Below are 20,307 nucleotides of genomic sequence, written 5' to 3' on the forward strand. Positions count from 1 at the left end.
TTCCAGAACCCCCAGGCAGCTGAGGCCTAGAGACGCTTAGAGCTTTCCTCCGGGTCATACAGAGTGGAGACTCCCCTTCTCCAGAACCTTCAGTGGCTCCTCGTTGCTGGCAGGGCAAGCCCACGAGCGGCCTGGTGTTCGAGGTCTTCCTCTTCCCTTGTGTGGACCTTTAGTTCTAGACATCCTAGATTCCTCACTGGCTCACGTCTGCCATGAGGACACCTCCCTCCACCCATTCTCCATCTGTCCAACTCCCTGTTACTCCTCAGGCCCCCACACAGATCCTGCCTTCTCCAGAAAGCCTTCCCTGACCAGCCCTGCCCACAGGATGCCCCCTCTCTGCAGGGCCCTAGCTACACCACAGCACTGTTGGGTCACTTCTCCTCTGTACCTGCCCTCTCCCGACCACTGCCACCGCTGGGGCCAAACTGTGTGCCCAGCTGCCTTCTCAGAGCCTGGTTCCTGCTCCTCAGAGCTCGCCTGGCCCGCTCAGGGCCACCAGGGGCCACCAAGGAGAGAATCAAAGCGTTTCCTTGGAAACAATGATACCACCGGCAGCCACAGTCGGCCCCCAGGCCTCGTCCTGGGGCTTTTCTCTAAAAGTGACTTTTCCTGGGGCACCTGGGTGATTCAGTCGGTGAAGCATCTGCCTTCGGCTCAGGTCATGATCCCGGGGTCCTGGGATCGAGCCCTGCATCGGGCTGCCTGTTCAGCGGGGAGTCTGCTTCTCCCTCTGCCTCTGCCCCTCCCCCAGTTTGTGCTCGCTCGGTCTCGCTCTCTCTCTCTGTTAAATAAATAAATAAGTAAATAACCTTACAAAAATAATACTAAAGGTGACTTTTTCCCCGATATTAAAAGTGGAGAAATCACAGGGGCAGTGCCGTAGCATGCCGCTCCGCGGCAGTTAACAAGACTAGATCTCCCCGTGCCCGCCCACAAGGAAAGCCGTCCACGATGAAAAACTCAAGCTGCAGAAAGAAAGGGACCTATGATCCCATTCGTTTTTAATTTAAAAAAAACAAACAACACCTGTGCTGGCTCCCATGTGCTCAGCCCTGGTCTCATTGTGCGCACTAACTCCCCCAGCCCTCGTGACAATCCTGCAGCAGGTACAACCATAGTTGTCCCATTTTACAGATGAGCAAACTGAGGTTAAGATTCACATGCAGGGGCGCCTGGGTGGCACAGCGGTTAAGCGTCTGCCTTCGGCTCAGGGCATGATCCCGGCGTTATGGGATAGAGCCCCACATCAGGCTCTTCTGCTATGAGCCCACTTCTTCCTCTCCCACTCCTCCTGCTTGTGTTCCCTCTCTCGCTGGCTGTCTCTATCTCTGTCGAATAAATAAATAAAATCTTTAAAAAAAAAAAAAGATTCACATGCAGGCTGTAAGCAAGGTCAACCCCCACACTGTGCAGTCTTCTCTGTGTTCTCTAGGCCATTCTGTGTTATATGTACACATAACCCAAGATACTGAGAAGTGGGGAACGACATTCTCTGGGCCTGGAGTAACAGTGGGGTTCAGAGGGGGAACCGTGGAGAGAGCTTCATTTCTTCTTCTTATATTCTGTATTGTTGCGTGGTCACGAATAATGTAATTTCAAATGAATTTTAGAAACAGAAAAGAGTAGCACCTACTCATTGCAGAAAACTCAGAAAAGAGACGAGAAAAGTCCCAGAAACCTGAGTCAGCCTGGTCTCTTGCAGCTGGCAGGGATGCCCACTTGGGGCCATGGGATTCTGGAAGGATCCCCACTGAAATGGGTAAGTAACTGCGATGGTCCAGGTGCAGGGCATTGGCACGGGGAGCCGACGTCAGCTCCATGTGAGAGGCACCGTCTAACTAGTCAGAGCTGCTCCACCATGCAACACGGCAGCCTCTTTCAGTGGTGAGCTGCCTGTCAGTGGAGGCATGCAAGCTGATACCACACGCTGGATTAACACTGAGCTGTTTGCTAAATATTTCATGTGAGTTAGTCTGATCTTCCCACTCCCCACCTTTAACCTGAGGTGGGCAGTAAGAGAATGTTCCCGCAAGGATGGAGCCTAGAGTTGGCTGGTTAAAACATAACAAATCATTATAAAACAAAGACGAAGAGGCTTGAACGGATGTAGCAGTTTGCAGCTTGCAGAATTCTTCGACGTATATGGTGTCATGACTTCAGAGCCTCCCAGCGTTTTACAGAGAGGAAAACAGAGGCTCGGGGGGTACGGACCTGCCCGAGGTCACTCGGCTGGTCCACGTTCCCGACTCTGGTGTGCCAGCCCACACCCAGGCGTTTCCATGGCCATCGCTCATCTTCCTCACAGCGCCCGACACCCGGCGAGGCTCAGGCCCTTCACAGAACCGGGTCAGAAGCCCTGGGTTCAGGTCCGGCTCCGGGCCGATGTGCTGCGTGACGCTGAGCCAGTCCCTGCTTGTCTGGTGTCAGATTTGATACTGTCCGGTTCTCCAGCTCCACTCTGCCTGCGACCCGCCCGGGCTTCTCGGTTTTCCCAGCTTGTCCCCTGATGGCAGGCCCCAAGGAGTCCTCAGTGGGACACGGGGGAGGGAAGGCCCATGGAGTATCGGACACCCCGACGCTTGGACCGTTCCTTTATTCTGTGTAGATTTATAGGAGTGCGTTCCTGAACTTGCGTTCACTGTCCACAGTCCAGCACACGGTCTAAAAACAACAGATCCGATGAAAGAGATCTTGTCCGCAGATGAAAGCAGGAGGGAAAACGGCCTCCCACAGCCCCAGCCTGGCCGTGGGCCCACTGCACACTCTGGTCAAGGCCAAGTCAGGGCTGCAAAGTATGGAGAGGCCTGGAAAAGGCGCCTTCCCACCCAGGGGTCTGGGGCATTGAGGGATCCTGGGTGCTAAGCCTCAGTTAAGGTACTGAGGGAGGCAAAAGGGAGCAGAGACCCAAGCCCTGTCCAGGGGCAGATGGATTCACATACCAGGAAAAGGAACTTGACAGAGCTAAGTAAGGATGAGGACGAATGACCCCCAGGGGCCACCCCTCCATCGCCATCTGGCCACTCTCAGCTCACTCACCCTGCTCCAGCCACTGTGGCTGCTTCTCTGTTCTTAAACTCAGCAAAGTCGTCCCCCACCTCAGGGCCTTTGCATATGCCGTCTCCTCTGTCTGGAGCACTCTTGTCCCCACCTTTCACAACACCTCTCATTTTTCAGTCTCTGATTAAATGTAACCTCCTCGGGGAGGCCTCTAACTAGTATCCCCATCCGTTTCCCAGTTCAGCACTCATTTTCCTAATGGCCCTTGGCACAGGTTATCATCATTTGTTTTAACGATTCATCTGTGAGCTCCATGAGCATGTGCCCGTTCTCTTACTCCTCTGGGTCAAGGGGGCCAGTTCTGTCACCAACTCACATTTTCAGGGTCAGGCATCAGCTCCCTGGATCATAGCAAATAATACTGAGCTCCTGTCGTGCTATGCCCCTATTTGATCTTCACAACAACCCAGAGAGGGAGGTGCGAGTATTATCCCCATTTCACGGATGAGACGACTGAGGCTGAGCGAGATTAACGTGCCTCGGCTACAGCTCCCAGCACAGTCTGCCGAGTACGCAAGGCCTTGCTCACCTTCGGGCCCCTGGGGTGCTTCCTGGGTGAGCACCGCGGTGCAGGGAATCAAACCGGTCATCAGGGAGGAACGCCTTTGGGTGACTGTGTCTGTTTACTCCTGAGCAGACCTCCCTCCGAGTGGGAAGACGGGGATCCAGAGGGAGGGAAACCAGAGCTGGCTGGGGGGCAGGGATGCGACGAGGGGACATGGGGGAGGTCCAGGCTTTCTCTGCACAGGTCCCACCCCGCTGGGACCCTTCTGACCCCTCCTGGTCTGCACAGCAGGGCCTCTGGTGTTGCCAAGGGGCGGGAATTGGACCCTTCCTGTATTGCAGGCGGGAGGGGGGTGGTGGGCGGGAAGCTGGTAGATGTGCCCTGGGAGGCTGCAGCCCGGCGCTAGGGGCTGGATCTTCCACACCCTTGTGCCCCTTTGGTCTAGATAGTTCGTGGGGGTAGGCAGCCTGAGAAAGAAATCAGGGGCAAGGACAGGGACTTCTAGCCAGAGCCTGTGCCCAGCACCTGTGGGCTGGTGTTTCCTTCCTCCCTCCCTCCCTCCCTCCCTCCCTTCCTTCCTTTCTTTCTTTATTTCTTTCTTTCTGATTTTATTTATTTGTTAGAGAGAGAGAGCACAAGCGGGGGGAGCAGCAGGCAGAGGGAGAAGCAGGTTTCCCGCTGAGCAAGGAGCCCAATTCAGGACTCGATCCCAGGACCCTGGCATCACCACCCGAGCCAAAGGCAGATGCTTAACCGACTGAGCCACCGAGGTGTCCCTGGGCTGGTGTTCTTCACGGTGTCCTCTCGTCTTCTGTGTATGTTGAATTTTTCTATAATGAAAAGTAAAAATATATAGAAAGGAAGGAAGAAGGTAGGGAAAGAAGCAGTTGCATCATAGAATTTTATATTTTAATTAAAGAAGTGTGTGTGTGTGTAAAGAAATCTGGGAGGACGTACACGAAAATATTAATGATAGTTCTCTCTGGTGGAATTGCGGACCATTTTATTTTTCTTCATTACCCCATTTATGTTCCTAATTGAGGGAAAACCCCCCACAGCTATTACGAAAAGAAAAATAAAAGGAATGTCTTGGGTCCCCGCGTCCCCTCCACCCACTCAGCTGCTCTCTGGCTTTGCTCTGGCCGCGTCACCTCGCTGAGCCTCCTCTCCCGGCAAAATGGGAGGATATGGGATGTGGTGAGGCCAGAAAGAGCTGGTGCCCGGAGCCGCACCGGGAGCGCTCAGTCCCTCGTGCGCTGCCCTTATCCCGACACACACACACTCGGGAACTCAGAGAAGGCACTAGCCCCCACACACCTGCACTCCTGCACACCTGCTCCGGGGACACGCGGGCCCCGCAGGACGGCCAGGCTTCCTGGCCCCACACACTCGCCAGTACACCAACGCCCTCAAGCCGTGCGTGCGCGCGCACACGCACACACACACACGCGCGCGCGCGCGCGTGCTGTAACCTGCGTGGGGTGAGAGGAGAGAGCCCCCCCCCCCCCCCCCCCCCCCGCTGTCCAAGATAAACACAGGAAGTGAGGATCGCACAGTGTCAGGGGAGGTTGGGAGCCATCCATAAAATCCAGGCATGGGTGGCGGGTGGGTAGGAGGAGGAAGAGGGGCCCGGGGAAGGGAGGGTGGGTGTGGGAGTCCGGGCAAGGGCCTGAGTTTGACATCTGCTGTCTTGGGTTCAAATGTGAAAAGTTGAAACAGTGACTAAGCTTGTCTCAGCTCTGTCTGTCTGTCTGGGACAGCACCTCCCACCTCCACCCTACTGCTCGCTCCCCAGCCCAGGGCTCAGTAAACCATGTGTCTGGGCCAGTGGGAGGCCAGAGGGCCCCCAGCCGGGCCCGCCCCCCTCCCCTTTCCCCAACACTTAGGAAAAGCCAGAACCTAAGCTCAGCAGAAGTCTGGGCAATGAGTGAGTGCATGGAAAGAAACCGTCATCCAGATGCCGGGGTGCTCCGTAGGCCGGCACAGGCTTCATGGCCCAGTGTGTATCTCTGAGACCTCATCCCCGGGCAGCTGCCAGAGCCCACCCGCCCCCGCCTTCTCCTCTGGTCCCAGGGGACAGGTGGGATGGGGTCTCTGGCCCGGCCGGAGGGGAGGTGGGCAGGGGGCACAGCGGCCACCGAGGGGCTGCCCCAGGAACGGTTTTGGATGAATGAGTAGTCACTGAGTGCCAGGTCCTTTACACCAGCCTTAAATATTTTTCTGGAACAAAGCAAGGACAGAGGGAGAGAGAAGGGGGCGTTTTCTCGTTTACTCTCCACCACCCAACCATCCTGGGTTTGCCGCGAGGTCACCAGCCCCGTCACCAGCTGAGCCACAGCTCCTGCTCTTCCTCGGGGACCCCCTGCCTCCTGCCCCCCGACTGTCCCACAGGTGAAGAGGGTGCCAGGGTGGTGCTCCCACCTGCAGGGGCAGACGGCCACATGGACACCGTTTCTTAAAATGTCCTGTTACGACATTCCTGATTCAACCCTCTGGGCAAGTGGGGTTGAATATGTCCCTTCTCAACATAATCGTTGGCTCACGTCTTGCTGTCGGAAGCGTCTGACCCCACAGCTGGAGCCCTCAGGCAGCCCAGGAGCCTGGGCCCAACCCCCCGCCCCGCTGCCCTGCCCATCTGGGGGAGCTGTGGACGCTCCCGGCCCCCCATCCCCCCCCACACCTGGATTGCTTCAGCTCCCCAAACCTCGCCTGTGCGTCGCGCTTCCCCACCATCCAACACTCCTCCTGAAATCCAGGAGATAGAAAGATTGGGTCCATCCTGCCAGGGGGGACACTGAGGCCCACACAAATGATGAGAAATAGAGCCCACCCCAGACCCAGGTCTGCTGCTTCCAAATGCAATTCTCTCCTTCCAGCGCCGGCTCCTTCCTCTGCCTCGGCTGCTGGTCGCTGGTGGTGACAGCACCGCGGCTGGACAGAGGGGCTCTAGGCTCTGGGGCTCCTGTTGGCCTCCGCCTGCCTCATCACCTCCACGCCACTGCTGGCTCGGCCTCCGCCCCCAGACTCACACCTGCCGGTGGCCCGTAGGGACCAGCATGGCCTGGCCCCGCCTGGCTCCTCACGCCCCTCTCTTTCTCTTTACCCTCTTATTCATCACCTTCATACCCTTGGCTCCCTGTTCTTTCTCACCCCAGGGATCTTGCTGTTATTTTTATTTTTTTCTTTTTAAACATTTACTCACTGGATCGATGGACGGGTGGGTGGTTGGAGGGATTAACAGAGGGCTAGGTGGGTGGCTGGATGACTAGGTGTTAGTTGAGTGGATGGATGACCAGACAGGTACTTGAGTGAGGGGGCGGTTGACTAGGTGATGGGTGGGGGTGGGCAGGAGTTGGGCAGGTGGAGGATGGAAAGGGGGGTGGAGAATGGATCCGACGGGTAGGCAGGGGAATGGGTGGGTGGATGGACAGACAGGACGGATGGCTGAGACAGAGGGATAGTGCTTCAGCGCCGCAGAGGTCCAGCCCTCTCTGCGCCACCGAAGTGACCTGGATGGCGAGTTTTCGCCCCCAACGCTCGCTACCTTGCCTCCCCACAGGCATGAGGGAGCACCCGGGAGACGGCAGCAAACATCCCTTCGGCCCCAGTCATGATTCTCCTCAGAGGTGTGCTGATAGCTCCCTGTAGGGAGGCGGCAGGACCCCCCGACCAGGCTCTGGGGTGGGGGTCAGCCCCTGTCCTCCGTGCAGATGCCTGAAAGCCTTGAGCCCGTCACCTGTTACAGCGGCTCCCGCTTCGGGGCAGGGGGACGTTGTCTCTTCCATTGCCCTAAAACTACAACCCAAACTGAGAGCGGATCTCGAATAGGGTGCGATCTGAATTTAATGAACTACAATGACGTGATGACTCGATCTTAAACTTTAAAAGCTGGAACGACTGTCTTGGAGTGCTCCAAAGAAGAGTAAATACATTTTAAAAAGACGTCCGCCCACCAAAACATGGCACAGTGACGAGGAAGCTTTTCATTCCCCCCAAATCCAGCCAGAGTATCTTCAGACAATCATCAATATATAAAGAATAACATGGAGCAAACAGAATAAGATACATCGAAGAGGGGTAGGAATGTGAGCTAACAGATCACTGGGTCGACAGGACTCCAGGGGAATGTACCCCAGCCCAGCGCCCTCTCCCTCCCAGACCCTTACCCTGACCCAGGGAGATGGGAGCCCCGGGCAGGTTCTGAGTGGGGGCTGCCTCTGTGAGCCCCTGTGCTTACCAGTCCACAAAGAGGCCATTGAAGTGTCCCCATCTCTCTCCTGGGCCAAGCCCTTTGCACAAGTGCCCCACTTTGTGTTCACACAAACACTGGGAGATGAGCATCAGAGCAAACCCACTCTCCGGATGCAGAAACTGAGGCTCAAAGCCAGGAAGTGGAAGATCCAGGATGCAAATCTGCCTCACAGGATCTCTAGCTTATGTGCACGAGAAGTAGAGGAAGTGACCGCACTTTGGGGCAGCCCAGGCCCCGCAGCCAGTGAGCGCCGAGCTGGGCTTCAGCTGTAAGAACACCAGTGCAAGTGTCAAGTGAAGGGGACAGACAGTAGAGGTTTGGGTCTTCAAGGGGGGATCGATGCCTGTGGGAGTGGGGGTGACTCTAGGGGGAGATAAAGGAGACAGCTCAGGGAGGGCTTCCTGGAGGAGAGGGCCTTAGCGAGCACAGAGGATCTGGCAGGACCACTGTTGTCCTGAATTTCCATGGAGGTGGAGAGAAAGGAAGGGCCCCTCTTCTCTCTCTCCTTGCGCTTTCTCGTGCATCTGGGTCATGAGAGTAGACCCTGGCCCCCCAACTTTGGGAACAACTTCCACCCCCTAGCAGGGCAAGGGGGCAGAAGCAGCCAGCAGCCTCTTATCAAGCCCTGACAGGAGTTGTCACCAGTACAGAGCCAGCAGGGTGGGGTGGGGGTGGGGTGTCTGGCCCCAGCCCCACTGTTTACCTGTCTGGGCTGGTGCTGGAACCATCCATCTGGGTAGGATCACACAGCCTCCCTCCTTTCTCCTCCCCCTCAGCTCCCCCATCACACATCAGATCTTCACACCACTCCAGGCCCCTTACATGCCTGCCTCCCCGGCTCGCTGCTCCTCCCTGGCCAGCCCCTGCCCCGCTCTCCCTCTGGCCCTGTCCTCCCCGGGGGATGTGCTCCCTCCCGTTCTCACCTGCCCATCACATTCCACATCATTGCAATATTTACCAAGTGCCCGTCAACAGCAGCAACAGCAAGAGTAGTTGTCGCAGTCCTACTGTGTGTTGGGCCCGTGCTAAGGAAACATGGTGTATCCGTTACTCACTGCTTCCTCACCTACGCGGTGTCTGCCGAGAGAGAGAGAGAGAGAGAGAGAGAGAGAGAGAGAGAGAGAGGGAGGGAGAGGGAGAGAGGCCAGCACATTTCTGACTGATCGGGGAGGTGAGGGGGTTGATATAAGCTGTAGTCATCACAGCTGGGACTGCGAGCCACTGGTTGTGCCCAAGGACCTGGGGAGGGATGGGGAAAGCTAGGGGAAGGGGCCCGCCTCTGAAGGTCCCGCAGGACAGGCAGGTGTTTCCAGGGAGACCAGGGAGAAAGTGTTCCAGGCCCACACAGGCCCCTGGGGGAATGTGGGGTCAGGATGTCTGTGTGTGGGAAGGGACCAGAAGCTTGCCTAAGGCCTTTCTCAAGCACCCCCCTTCCGGGAGCCCCCTGGTCACTGGGCCCTTGATCCCTTCCGGTCTCCTGTAGCATTTGCAGATAATGCTTCTAAAACACTTAACAAAATCCACTTTCTGGTATAACTGTCTGAGCTCGTGCAGCCTCTGCTCAAGGATCGCAGGCCTCTTGAAAACAGGGGCCACGCCTTGTAGCCCCCCCTATTTACTCTTCCCCACTGGACCACCCCTGGTCCCCAGGTCCAGTAGAATTGTGAATGCGTAATAGACGTTGAATAAAGACCCATTATTTGGTGGCTTCGGATGTTGGTGGTGGGCGGATGGTGTCCTTGTGGGTGTGAGGATCCCGTGAGGTCGGGTATGGAGAACGCTCGGAACCTAAGCAGGGGCTTAGGAAGGGCTGGTTCAGGCCAGCACGCTCCCTCCCCATCACATCTCTGTGAGTTTTCAGGGCCCAGCCAGCCCCCCCGAGCTCCTGAGAGATAGAGGGGGGAGGGGAAGGGGAGCTCCAATCCTGCTGCTTTCCCACTGTGATGTGGGAACGAGGGTCCCGTCCAGTTTGGGCGGCCTTGGGGTCTCATGTCTTCTGTCTCCATTGCCGCTGCTAAGGCTTGGCAACAAGCCTGGGTCTGACCCTCGCTCCCTGTGATCTCCAGCGTCCCTTGTCATCTGCGGTCAGAGCCCCTGCAAGTGCGTGTCTCGTGAACTTGCTCTGCGGGATAGACGAGATGCTGTCCATTGGTCTGTGCACGGAGCCCGTGGTACGCTCTCGGGGAATGTCGCTCATCACAACCCTCTTTTATTATCCTAAAAATATTTCCTCCTCCAGGAAACCCCGTCTGATGGAGCCAAAGGGAGGGAAGTCGTTTCCCCTTTCCACCTCTACTCAGCGGCCTCCAGTTCCTGGTCCCTGATCCCTCCGCTCAGGACAGAATCGCCAAACCGCCCTGGTGTCCAGAGAGCTCTGGCATCTATGGCTGAATTCCTGGAGTTGGAAGGTCATTTCTGGGTCTCAGTGGGCTCCGTTCAGTCGGGGGATCCCTGAGGATGGGGACCATGTTGGGGAAATTCATCCTCAGGGCTGCAGGGAGGCCCCTTGGGATGCGGGGTGCATTGGTGGTGAGCTGCCCCATGGCTGGAGTCCTCGGCTCTGGGGCTTGCCGGCCCCGTGCCCGCACCCAGTCACCCGTGTACGCAGAGGCCTCGCCGTGCCCACCGGCCATGCCACCCGCTGCTCGAGGCCCAAGGCAATTCTATCTGCAGCGCCGTCTATGTGAACTCTGCCCTGTGACCCTGGTGGAAGTGTGGGGGGGGGTGCTCTCCAGGGGCCTCCCCTCAGTGGCCACAGTGGGTTAGGGGTCCTGGCCGACACCTCAGGTGGATGGGGCTGGGGCAGGAGCAAGGAGCCCCTGGAGGCCTGGCCAGACGCACTGGGGAGGGCGGGGACTGGTCTCCAGAAGCCGGTGAAGGAGGCTGCTTTTGCTGCGGCCTCTGCCTGGAGGCCTGGTCAGGGCGCTTAGGAGCAAGGAGACAGAGGACCCCTGGAAAGCAGTGCCAGGTGGGCTCTGGGCCCATCACAGGCCTGGCTGGCTGACCATGGAGGGAACAACGCCGGGGTGGGGGGGCCTCATAATTCAGGTAGGAAAAGAGAGGTGGCCAAGCAGAGAGACCTTTCCTGACCTCCCTGGCCATAAACGCCCTCTCCCGCCCCCATTTGTGCTCCATCCTGTCTTCACAGGCCCTCCCACACCCCCAACCAGAGTGTAAGCTCCTGGAGGACAGACACTTTGTCCAGGTCGTCATCGTGTCCCCGGGGTCAAGGACAGCGCCTGGCACACAGTGCAAGTAACACGCACAGGATTCATGGCTGCGCTGCCGCGTCACCTGTATTAATCTCCGCAGCCCCCTTCACGTTCACAGGAGGCGCGATCCCATTTTGGAGATGGGGAAATCGAGGCTCCGGGAAGCGAGGGGAAGGGGAGAATGTACACACCCATTAACCCGTGCAGCTCCGGACGCGGACCTAGCGAGGTGTGCCCACACAGGTCAGCCAGTTCAATATAAGGAAAGAGACAGACTGGCACTTGGTTTCCTTGGCTCCTGCCGCCCCTGCCTTCCCCCAGCAGATTTGTTCTGGCTTTTGTGGGGGGCTGTGTGGGTGAGGGCCAGGGAGAGAATGGGGGAGGGCTGCCGGAGGATTTTAATCCCCAAGTGAAGTCTATTTGTGGGCCAACCCCTTACGTTCCGGGCTTGGCCTCCTGCCTCACCTCGTACAAGGACTGGCGTTAAACTGACACCAGAGACGGATGGTGGGGCCGAGGCGCAGGGAGGGGCAGGACGCCCGGGCTGCCTGAGGCTCGCGGATGGACACTGCGTACCTTCATCAGGCCTTTGCATGTATTGGGCGCCAACTGTGTGTGCCAGGACCTTCTCTCCGCACTTTCTGTGCATCTTCTCGTTTATCCTCACAGCTGTCCCGGGGGCCATTCGCTATCACCTGCCCAGCGCATGGATGCGGAAACTGAGCCCGGGACAGGTCGAGCCACCTGCCCGAAGTCGCACGGCTGGAAAGTGGTGATGCCGGCGCGGGGTTCCAGATGCATTTGTGGTCCACGTGCCCGGCTTGCAGCGAGCGCGCTGCAACTCATCTTTCCACTCCAGCCTCGTTTCTAGAAACACGGGCTCAGTGACCTCCCACCTCGGTCTCAAGCCCTTTCTGCACATCCTGGGTGGGGCCGGAAGTCCTGAGGGACATGCACCTTCTCCCAGGTGGAGGGACTGGGGCTACATGGTAGGAGCTGTTAATTGGCGCTCTTATCTCCGGTGAAAGCAGACTCGGGATCAGGTGCCTGGGTGGAGGGCTTCCCTAGGAAACAGGCAGAAAGGGGGTAACTCCGTCAACCTTATTGCTGCCAGTACAGTGTCAGTCTTGGGTTATATCTCAAGTCTTGCCTGGATACCTTCTGTGTCAGGCCCAGTTTAGAATCGTGGGTACTTTCCCTTCTATCCAGGGTGACGTGACTGGAGTATCACTGGCTTGACGTGGCACTCTACGTTTATACATGCTTTTCCCTCGCCTGTCCTGTGTGCACATTACATCCCATTTCACAGATGAGGAGACTGAGGCCCAGAGAGAAGTGGCTGGCCTGGGACAGTGCCAAAGCCCTGGGCTGGGAGCCAGGTCTGGGCCTTGGGCCTGGGGGAAGTCCCCAGGGACCACTCCCCACCCCCATCATCCTCCTTCCCATCAGAGAGGCCCAAACCCTGGGCCAGGCTGGGAATGTTCTGGGGGGAGGCCCTCCGGAGTCAAGGCCGTGTGTAAGTGTTTTATTGTTTGCCCGAAGAGGTGTGAATGAAGTAATGGGCCTTCTCCGGCACTCTATCCGTCTAGGGTTGACAGCCGTGCTCCAAGCTCTGGGCTGCTCTGCATAAACGCTGTCACCCTGCCATCCCCGAGCAGGCAGCTTCCTCGGGGAAACTGTAATCAAGGCCTCCCGCACCCGCAGCTGGCCCTGTCCGCAGCTCGTAAATCACGGCTGCCTTCCCGGAAAGCAGGGGGAGAGACAGGCAGGGCGACAGGGAGACAGACGAGGCCGGGCAAGGAAGAGACGGGGACAGGCCGGCAGGGAGAGACGGAGGCAGCGAGGGCAGGCACAGCCCAGGGACAGACAGACAGACCCTGGAGAAAGCCAGAAAGAGGGAAAGAAAAGGAGAGAGAGGCCAAGGGAGGGGCCTACAGAGATGCGGGGAGGGGGGCAGGAAGATAGAGACTCGGGACGGGGGGCACAGAAGGAGGGTAGGCAGACACAGAATGGAAGGAAGCAAGGACCTGGGGAGAGACAAGAGCAAAACCGATGAGAGAAAGCTGGGGGAGCAGTGGAGAGACAAAGCACGAGGGCAGGGGAGGCGGAGAGGGGCACACAGGGCGGGGGGCCTCAGCCGGGACCCAGGACCAGGCACTAGACAGCTGGTCCAGACCACTGACTGGCAGGGCTGCCTCCCCAGCCTCACAGGGTCCCCAACTTCCCCTGGCCACTCAGGCCCTTCTCCCTCCACACTGGCCTGGTGAATCCACAGGCAGCCAGATGGAAGGCAGAGGCGGGTGGAAGAGGAAGGGAGGAAGCGGGCTACAGCCTCCCAGCCCCCACATCCATGACCTGTGTCAGACCCACTCTCACCCTCGGATGTCACAGGGATCCTAGAAGGGCAGACGAGCGAGTCACCCAGCAGCCACCAGGCCACCAGCGTGCTCCCGGGGCTCACACGTACAGGCCACAGCACACCCATGCCCACCCATGACCTGTGTCAGACCCACTCTCACCCTCGGATGTCACAGGGATCCTAGAAGGGCAGACGAGCGAGTCACCCAGCAGCCACCAGGCCACCTGTCGTGCTCCCGGGGCTCACACGTACAGGCCACAGAGCACCCATGCCCACCCACAAGGGGGTTCACATGGTGGGAGAGGGAGGCATGGGCACTCAGAGCCCAGCTGGCCAGGCGACCTTAGCCCTGGTGCCGCAGGAAAGGCCTTCCAGAACTAGCAGAGAATGTCTCAGGCAGTATTCAGCCCGGCAAGGGATCCTTTTTCCAGCTCAAGTCATGAAAGTTGATTTAAAAAAAAAAAAAAAAAGCAACAACGGGTTGCTCGCCCACCAGGTCCTATCCCAGGCATTAGAGATCTAGCAGAAAACAAAATTAGGTTTCTATGTTCCGGACTTGATGTCTGATCAGGGAGACAATGAAGAATGAGCAAGTAGGCAAAGCGCATCACATGATGATGAATGCTACAGAGGAGTCTAAATGAGTGGAAAGAATGGGGGTTTTACTGTCTTCTGACAGGTGGTCAGTGAAAGCCTCACTGAGAAAGGGACCTTCGAGCAGACTCTCGAAGAAAGAGGAGAGGTAGAGCATTCCAAGTGGAAGGAATGGCATGTGCAAAGGCCCTGAGGCAGAGAGCGTCTAACCTGTTGGAAAGACAGGAAGAAGGCCACTGTGGCTGGAGCAGAGTGGGCAAGCGAAAGAGTGCTGGGAGGTGAGGTCAGAGAAATGGGGGACCAGGTCATAGAGACCTTGACAGCCCCTGTAAGGACTTGACTCTTAATATGAATGATGTGGGAAGTCATTGAAGAGTTTAGAACTAAGGACAACCTGATCTGCCATGTTTGCCAAGGATCCTCAGCAGCTGTTTTGAACACAGACTCAGGTGGGGGCACCTGGGTGGCTCAGCCAGTTAAGCATCTGACTCTTGGTTTCGGCTCAGGTCATGAACTCATGGGTCGTGGGACAGAGCCCCGCGTCGGGCTTCACCCTCAGCGGGGAGTCTTCTTGAGGTTCTCTCTTTCCCTCTCCCTCTGCCCCTCCCCCAGCTCATGCTCTCTCTCTCACTCTCACTTTGTCAAATAAATAAATAAATAAAATCTTTAAAAGAAAAAAAAAAAAGGAAAAAGGAAAAGAAACAGACCCAGAGGGGCAAGGGCAGAAGCAGGGAGACCCACGCGGGGGTTATAGAATGCATCCGGGAGCCGCTATGCCTGGGATGCGGGGAGCAGTGGAGGTGGGGAGAAGCGGTCAGATTTAGGGTGTATTGTGGAGCGATGACAGGGTTTGCCGCTAGAAGGAGAAGTCCAGGACAAATTCAAGGTTTGGGGCCGGGGCAACCGGAGGATGGAGTTGTCACGCTCTGGGAGGGTGAAGAAGAGCGGGGAGCCAGCAGGGGGTGGGCGGGGGCTCGGGGTGGGCTTTGGAGCCGGTGGGTGGAGAGGCCTCCTGCCCACCAGAGGGGAGGCCGGGAGCGGGCGGCCGAGAGCGGGTCTGTGAGGACACACACCTGGGAGCTGTCAGCACGTGGGTGGGATTGAAAGCCGAGGAGCTGGGGGAGGTCACCTGGGGAGTGAGTGAGGCGTCCCAAACTGAGTCTGGGGCCGCGGGCCACCCCCAGAGGTTTGAGAGAGAACAGAAATGTGTCCAAAGAGCTGGAGAAAGAAGACCCAGCGAGGTAAGAGCAAAAACAAGACGAGGCAAGTCTCAAAGCCAAGTCGGGGAAGCGGGCGGTCGTCCGAGGGTCCCGCCGAGAGGCCAGGAAAGGCGAGGCCTGGGGATGGCCAGCGGGGCAGCGTGGAGGCACCGGAGGCCGTGACGGGGGGCGGGGGGGCAGCCTGGGGGGCGGGAGGGACCCTGACTGGAGTGCGGGCTCACGGAATGAGGGGAGAGGGACTGTTGACAATGGGTGCGGACAGATCTTTGGGAGCGTGCTGATAAAATAGGAGGCAAGAGATAGGATGGGATGTGGAACTGAGAGAGCTTCCTAAAATAACAAAATAATAAAAATAATTTTTTTATTCTGGAATAATTTTAAATGAATAGAAGATACCACAGAGTGCTCCCGTAGAGTCTACGCAGTTTCCCCTGATGCTAACCACTCCCGTGACCACAGTGCATTTGTTAAAACTAGGACATCAGTGCAATACTATTAACCACACTACAGATTTTATTCGGATTTCACCAGGTTTTCCCCAGATGTCCTTTCTCTGGGGCAGGTATCCGTCCAGGAGACCACAGTGCATTTGGTACAGAGGGACTTTTTCTTTCTTTCTTTCTTTCTTTCTTTCTTTTTCTTTCTTTCTTTCTTTCTTTCTTTTTCTTTCTTTCTTTCTTTCTTTTTTCTTTCTTTCTTTTTAAGATTTATTTATTTATTTGACAGAAAGAGAGTGTGTGAGCAGGGGGAGGGGCAGAGGGAAAGAACCCCAAGCAGACTCCCTGCTGAGCACAGAGCCTGATGCGAGGCTCAATCCCACGACCCCAAGATCATGACCTGAGTAGAAATCAAGAGTCGGACGCTCAACTGACGGAGCCACCCAGGCGCCCCTTTTTTTGTTTTTTGATCGTGGGGTCATTGCTGCCTGTGTGGGTGCTGATGGGAATGACCTGTTGGGGGGCAGAGAGCTGAGGGTACCGGTAAGTAAAACAGGCTGCTTGCTGGAGTGACGTCCTCCATCGGGTGCGGGAGGGTGGGAACCAGGGTCCTGACACGCCTGCTGGTTCGGGACTGTCCCCGCATCGTGCAGAGTCCATCCACAAGGAACACGGGTACCACCACGCATGTCTGAACGATGCTTCCTGCTTATAACTGCCTCTGCGGGGAAATTCATCTTGGAACCCCTCCTCCCCCCAAGAGAAAAACCACCCCAGAGGTACGGAGGGGTGCTGGGGAGAGGGTCCCAGACAGGAGCAGGGACTTCCCCGAGGTCCCGTGGTGTCAGCAGTGGAGCCAGGACTCCCAGTCATGGGTCCTGGCTCAGGGCCGGAGCTGTCAGTCTTCCCTCCGCCGCAGGTGCTCTGTTCTGGGCACCCCAGCGTGGGAAAGGGCAGAGCTGGGGACAAGCCCAGAAAACGAGAGAAAAGGATTCCTCCCTGGTACACCAGCTCTATCCGCCCGCTCCCTCAGCTCTGTTCACCGCTGGCGCACCAGCCCCGGGACTTGGAAGGTGCCGGGTGTGTATGAGGAGCACAGTCCTACGGGAAACGGGCAAGCAGAAGGGGCAGCTTAGGGACACAGAGCCAGGAGGGGTCAGGTGGCAGACCTGGCTGAGGCATGTCTGAGATACGAGTCCAGGCCTCACTGTGTCCTGGCGAGTGCCGATGGGTGGGTAACCCCAGCCCACCCTCTGCTCCCTCCTTCCTCTGTGCATTACCCAGACTTGTATGTATAGAGCGAGCTTTGCTGTTCTCAGCCAACGGTATTGATGTCTTCAAGATAAAAGTGAATGAGTGAAAGAATCCTCTTCTGCTCTTTGAGGGGCGAAGCCCAAAGCCAGCATTGGGATGTTTGGTTGCAGAGATCCAGTTTGCTCACAGCCGGACTGCGGCACCCGAAGCCAGCCTTCTCACACACGTGCGCACACGCACGCGGGCACGTTACAACTAGCAGCCCACGTCCTGGTTCCGGAAACTACGATTTCTTCCTAGGACGTAAGTCCACAGTCCTTTCTCTGAAGCTCTTGGGGGTTTCAGACTTCAGAACGTTTCAGATTTTAGAAGCATCATTCAGTATTTATAGTAATCCCGTGGGGCCTGAGCAGCACTTTGCATGCAAACATATTAGTATTTCTGCAGTGAAATGTACACAGAGTCACAGTAAGTGAGAAAAATAAAGACCATAAATAGCCCTTGCGACAGTCCAAGTTGTGTCGTACAGACTCGCGAGTGAAGTGAAAACTTGGCTTTCGGATCTTCTTGGATTTCAGGATTGCGGGGAAGCAACAGAGGCCCTCTCAGGAGGCCCCCAGCCTGGTGGGCTGGCCAGCCTGCACACGGGCGGACCCACACGTTTGTGCGTTCCTGATGAATGTCAGGAGACCCGCTCTCCTCGGGGGAAGACATAGGACAGGGGCCTGTGTGCACACGCAAACACACGCACACATACACACGCATGCACACACGTGTGCCCATACGGGGGGGGGGGGTGTCTTACCCTTCTGGACCCTTGAGTTTCTCTCAGGGCTGGAAGGGACCTCAGAGGCATCTCTTGAATCCTCTCGACAACATCCCCACCAAGTGGTCACCCAGTTGCTGCTTCCGAAACTCCTCTGACCCTCAACCTTCCTTTCAGCCACCCCTTTCCCTCCACTCTGAGCAACACCTTCCTATAGCCTTTGACCTCCTCCTCCTCCTTCGCGAGAGGCTCAGCAGCCCTATAGCTCTTACTCGTCAGCAGAAGTCCTCGGTGGGACCTGCGAGCATGTTGTGAACCTCGTCCACGTCTGGTTCTGAGAGAGGGATCTAAGCCCCAGCTTCGCTGCCTCCCAGATTCCAGCCAGCGAGTCTATGAACATGGAGGGCTCCCTGCTGCCTCCCCCCAGATAAAGAGGACTCTGATCAGGCCTGTAGATGCCCCTCCCTTGGCGTCTTTATTTCTTTTCTATTTCTTTTATCATGAGATATTTTAAATTAAAAAAAAAATTTTTGCCAGCGATTCTGAAAAAGATGGATGATTTTTAAAAACTTCTTACTTTGAGATCATTTGAACTTACAGAAAAGTTGCCAGAGTAGTGCCAAGAGCTCGTGAATATCCTTTATCCATATTCATCTTTTTTTTAAGATTTTATTTATTTATTTGAGAGAAAGTGAGCGAGCACAAGCAGGGGAGCGGCAGACAGAGGGAGAGGGACAAGCAGACTCTGTGCTGAGTGGGGAGCCCCAAGTGGGGCTCCATCCCAGGACCCTGAGATGATGACCTGAGCTGAAGTCAGACGCCCAGCCAGCTGAGGCATTCAGGCGCCCTAATTCATCTTTTGTAACATTTTGCCATATTTGCTTTATCCTTCTTTTATGTATATTCATCTTTTCGGAACCATTTGAAAGGAGGCTATGCGAGGTTGCTCTTTGCCTCCATATTTCAGTGTATATTTCTAAGAATAAAAATCTTCTCTTAGACAACCACAGAACGCAGTTAACACAAACCAGAAAATTTAACATCAACACAATGCTTTAATCGAATCCATAGGGGTCCTTTAGGATAGAAGTCACTTTCCTCACAGTTTCTTGGACCGATCGACTGCGTTTGGGGTAAATTCCTGGTGCTGAGCAATGTTAGTCCCAGTCACGGCCCCCTTGGGTCAGTCTAGACTTGAGAAATGAACAATGTTGAGAGTTCTCAAACCATGTGCCACAGAACCCGAGGGGGTTCCACCAGGGGAGGGAAGGCAGCTCTTTAGCATGGGATTTGTTTGAGAAAAGTATTGAAGAACGAGTATTTTACAAACTTTAAAGAAAAGGAGTGGAAAACTCTGGTTTCTTCACTTTACATTTGAGAGTGGAAGCTTTGGTGAGGTTAAGCAGACCACTCCATGCCACACAGGGAGTGAGCCGCCAGTGAGCAGGGGTCTAAAACCAAGCCATTTATTCATTCAACCATTTCTCCAACACAGCGGGGAGAGCGGAATGTGCTGCATCCTAGCGTTGCAAAGATGACAAAGACCAGCCCGGCTTCCAGAAGCTTGTCTGGCTGAGCCCCCACGAGGCGCTTGTCCCCTCTGCAGCTCTGCAGAGGGGGCTCTGAGCTGACATGCTAGTCCAGGGACCCCAGAGAAGGGAAAATAGCCCGTGAATCAGCAGGAGCTTTTCCAAGAACAATAGTGTTCTTTTAACAAACATTTGTTCTATCAGCAAATTTTTGAACATTCAACAAACATTGGTCCTTTCAACAAATATTTGTTCGCTCGTCAGTGTTGACTCAGTTCCTGCCCTGTGCCTACTGCTGGGTGGGGACCGCAGACACGGTCTGAGGGCCAGGCTAGTCCTCGGCAAAGGGCGCAGGATGGTAGAGTCTCTTCTTCAGTAGCTCCCTGCCCCTGCCTCTCCCACCCTCGACTGCAGCGGAAGGGACAAGGTGACCCCAGCTTCTTGCTCCCGCGGGGCTCCCTCCCAAAATTTCCTTTATAACCAAAACCCTTCGTGTTATCGAGGGGGCCCTCCCATCCCTGGGCAACGGGAGCAGATCCTGCTTTCTAGAGAGCAATTCTTCAAGAATTATTGGAAGTCCCTGAACGGTGCACAACTTCAAGCCAGAGATTCCACTTCCACGAAAATTGAATCTAACGAACCCATTAGGGGATTGCGGTTTAGCCTCAGGGATTGTTTACAAGAGTGAAAAACTGAAATCAACTTGGATGTCTGCTTGGGGAGGAAAATCATGGCTCATGGGTGCCCTGAAAGCAAGATGTCCTGTGACAACAATGGGGAGGGGAGTGTGGAATGCCAGGCAAGAAAGTTCCCAATCTATTAAGACAAAAGAGTTTTCGAAATAGGACTCACTAGATAATCTTAGTTTTTATGAAATATAGACAGGCATGGAAAAAAGTGTGGTAGGATATACTTTGGAAAAGTTAAAAATTAATTATCTCTGTATGGAAGAATCACAAATTAAAAAAAAATTTTTTTTTTCTTGGGGCACCTGGGTGGCTCAGTTAAGCGGCTGCCTTCAGCTTGGGTCATGATCCCAGGGTGCTGGGATGGAGCCCTGCACAGCAAGGAGCCTGCTTCTCCCTCTGTCTGCTGCTCCCCCTGCTTCTGCTCTCTCTC

The sequence above is a fragment of the Ursus arctos genome, unplaced genomic scaffold (assembly GCF_023065955.2).
Source record: "Ursus arctos isolate Adak ecotype North America unplaced genomic scaffold, UrsArc2.0 scaffold_32, whole genome shotgun sequence".
In the NCBI taxonomy this organism is placed as follows: domain Eukaryota; kingdom Metazoa; phylum Chordata; class Mammalia; order Carnivora; family Ursidae; genus Ursus; species Ursus arctos.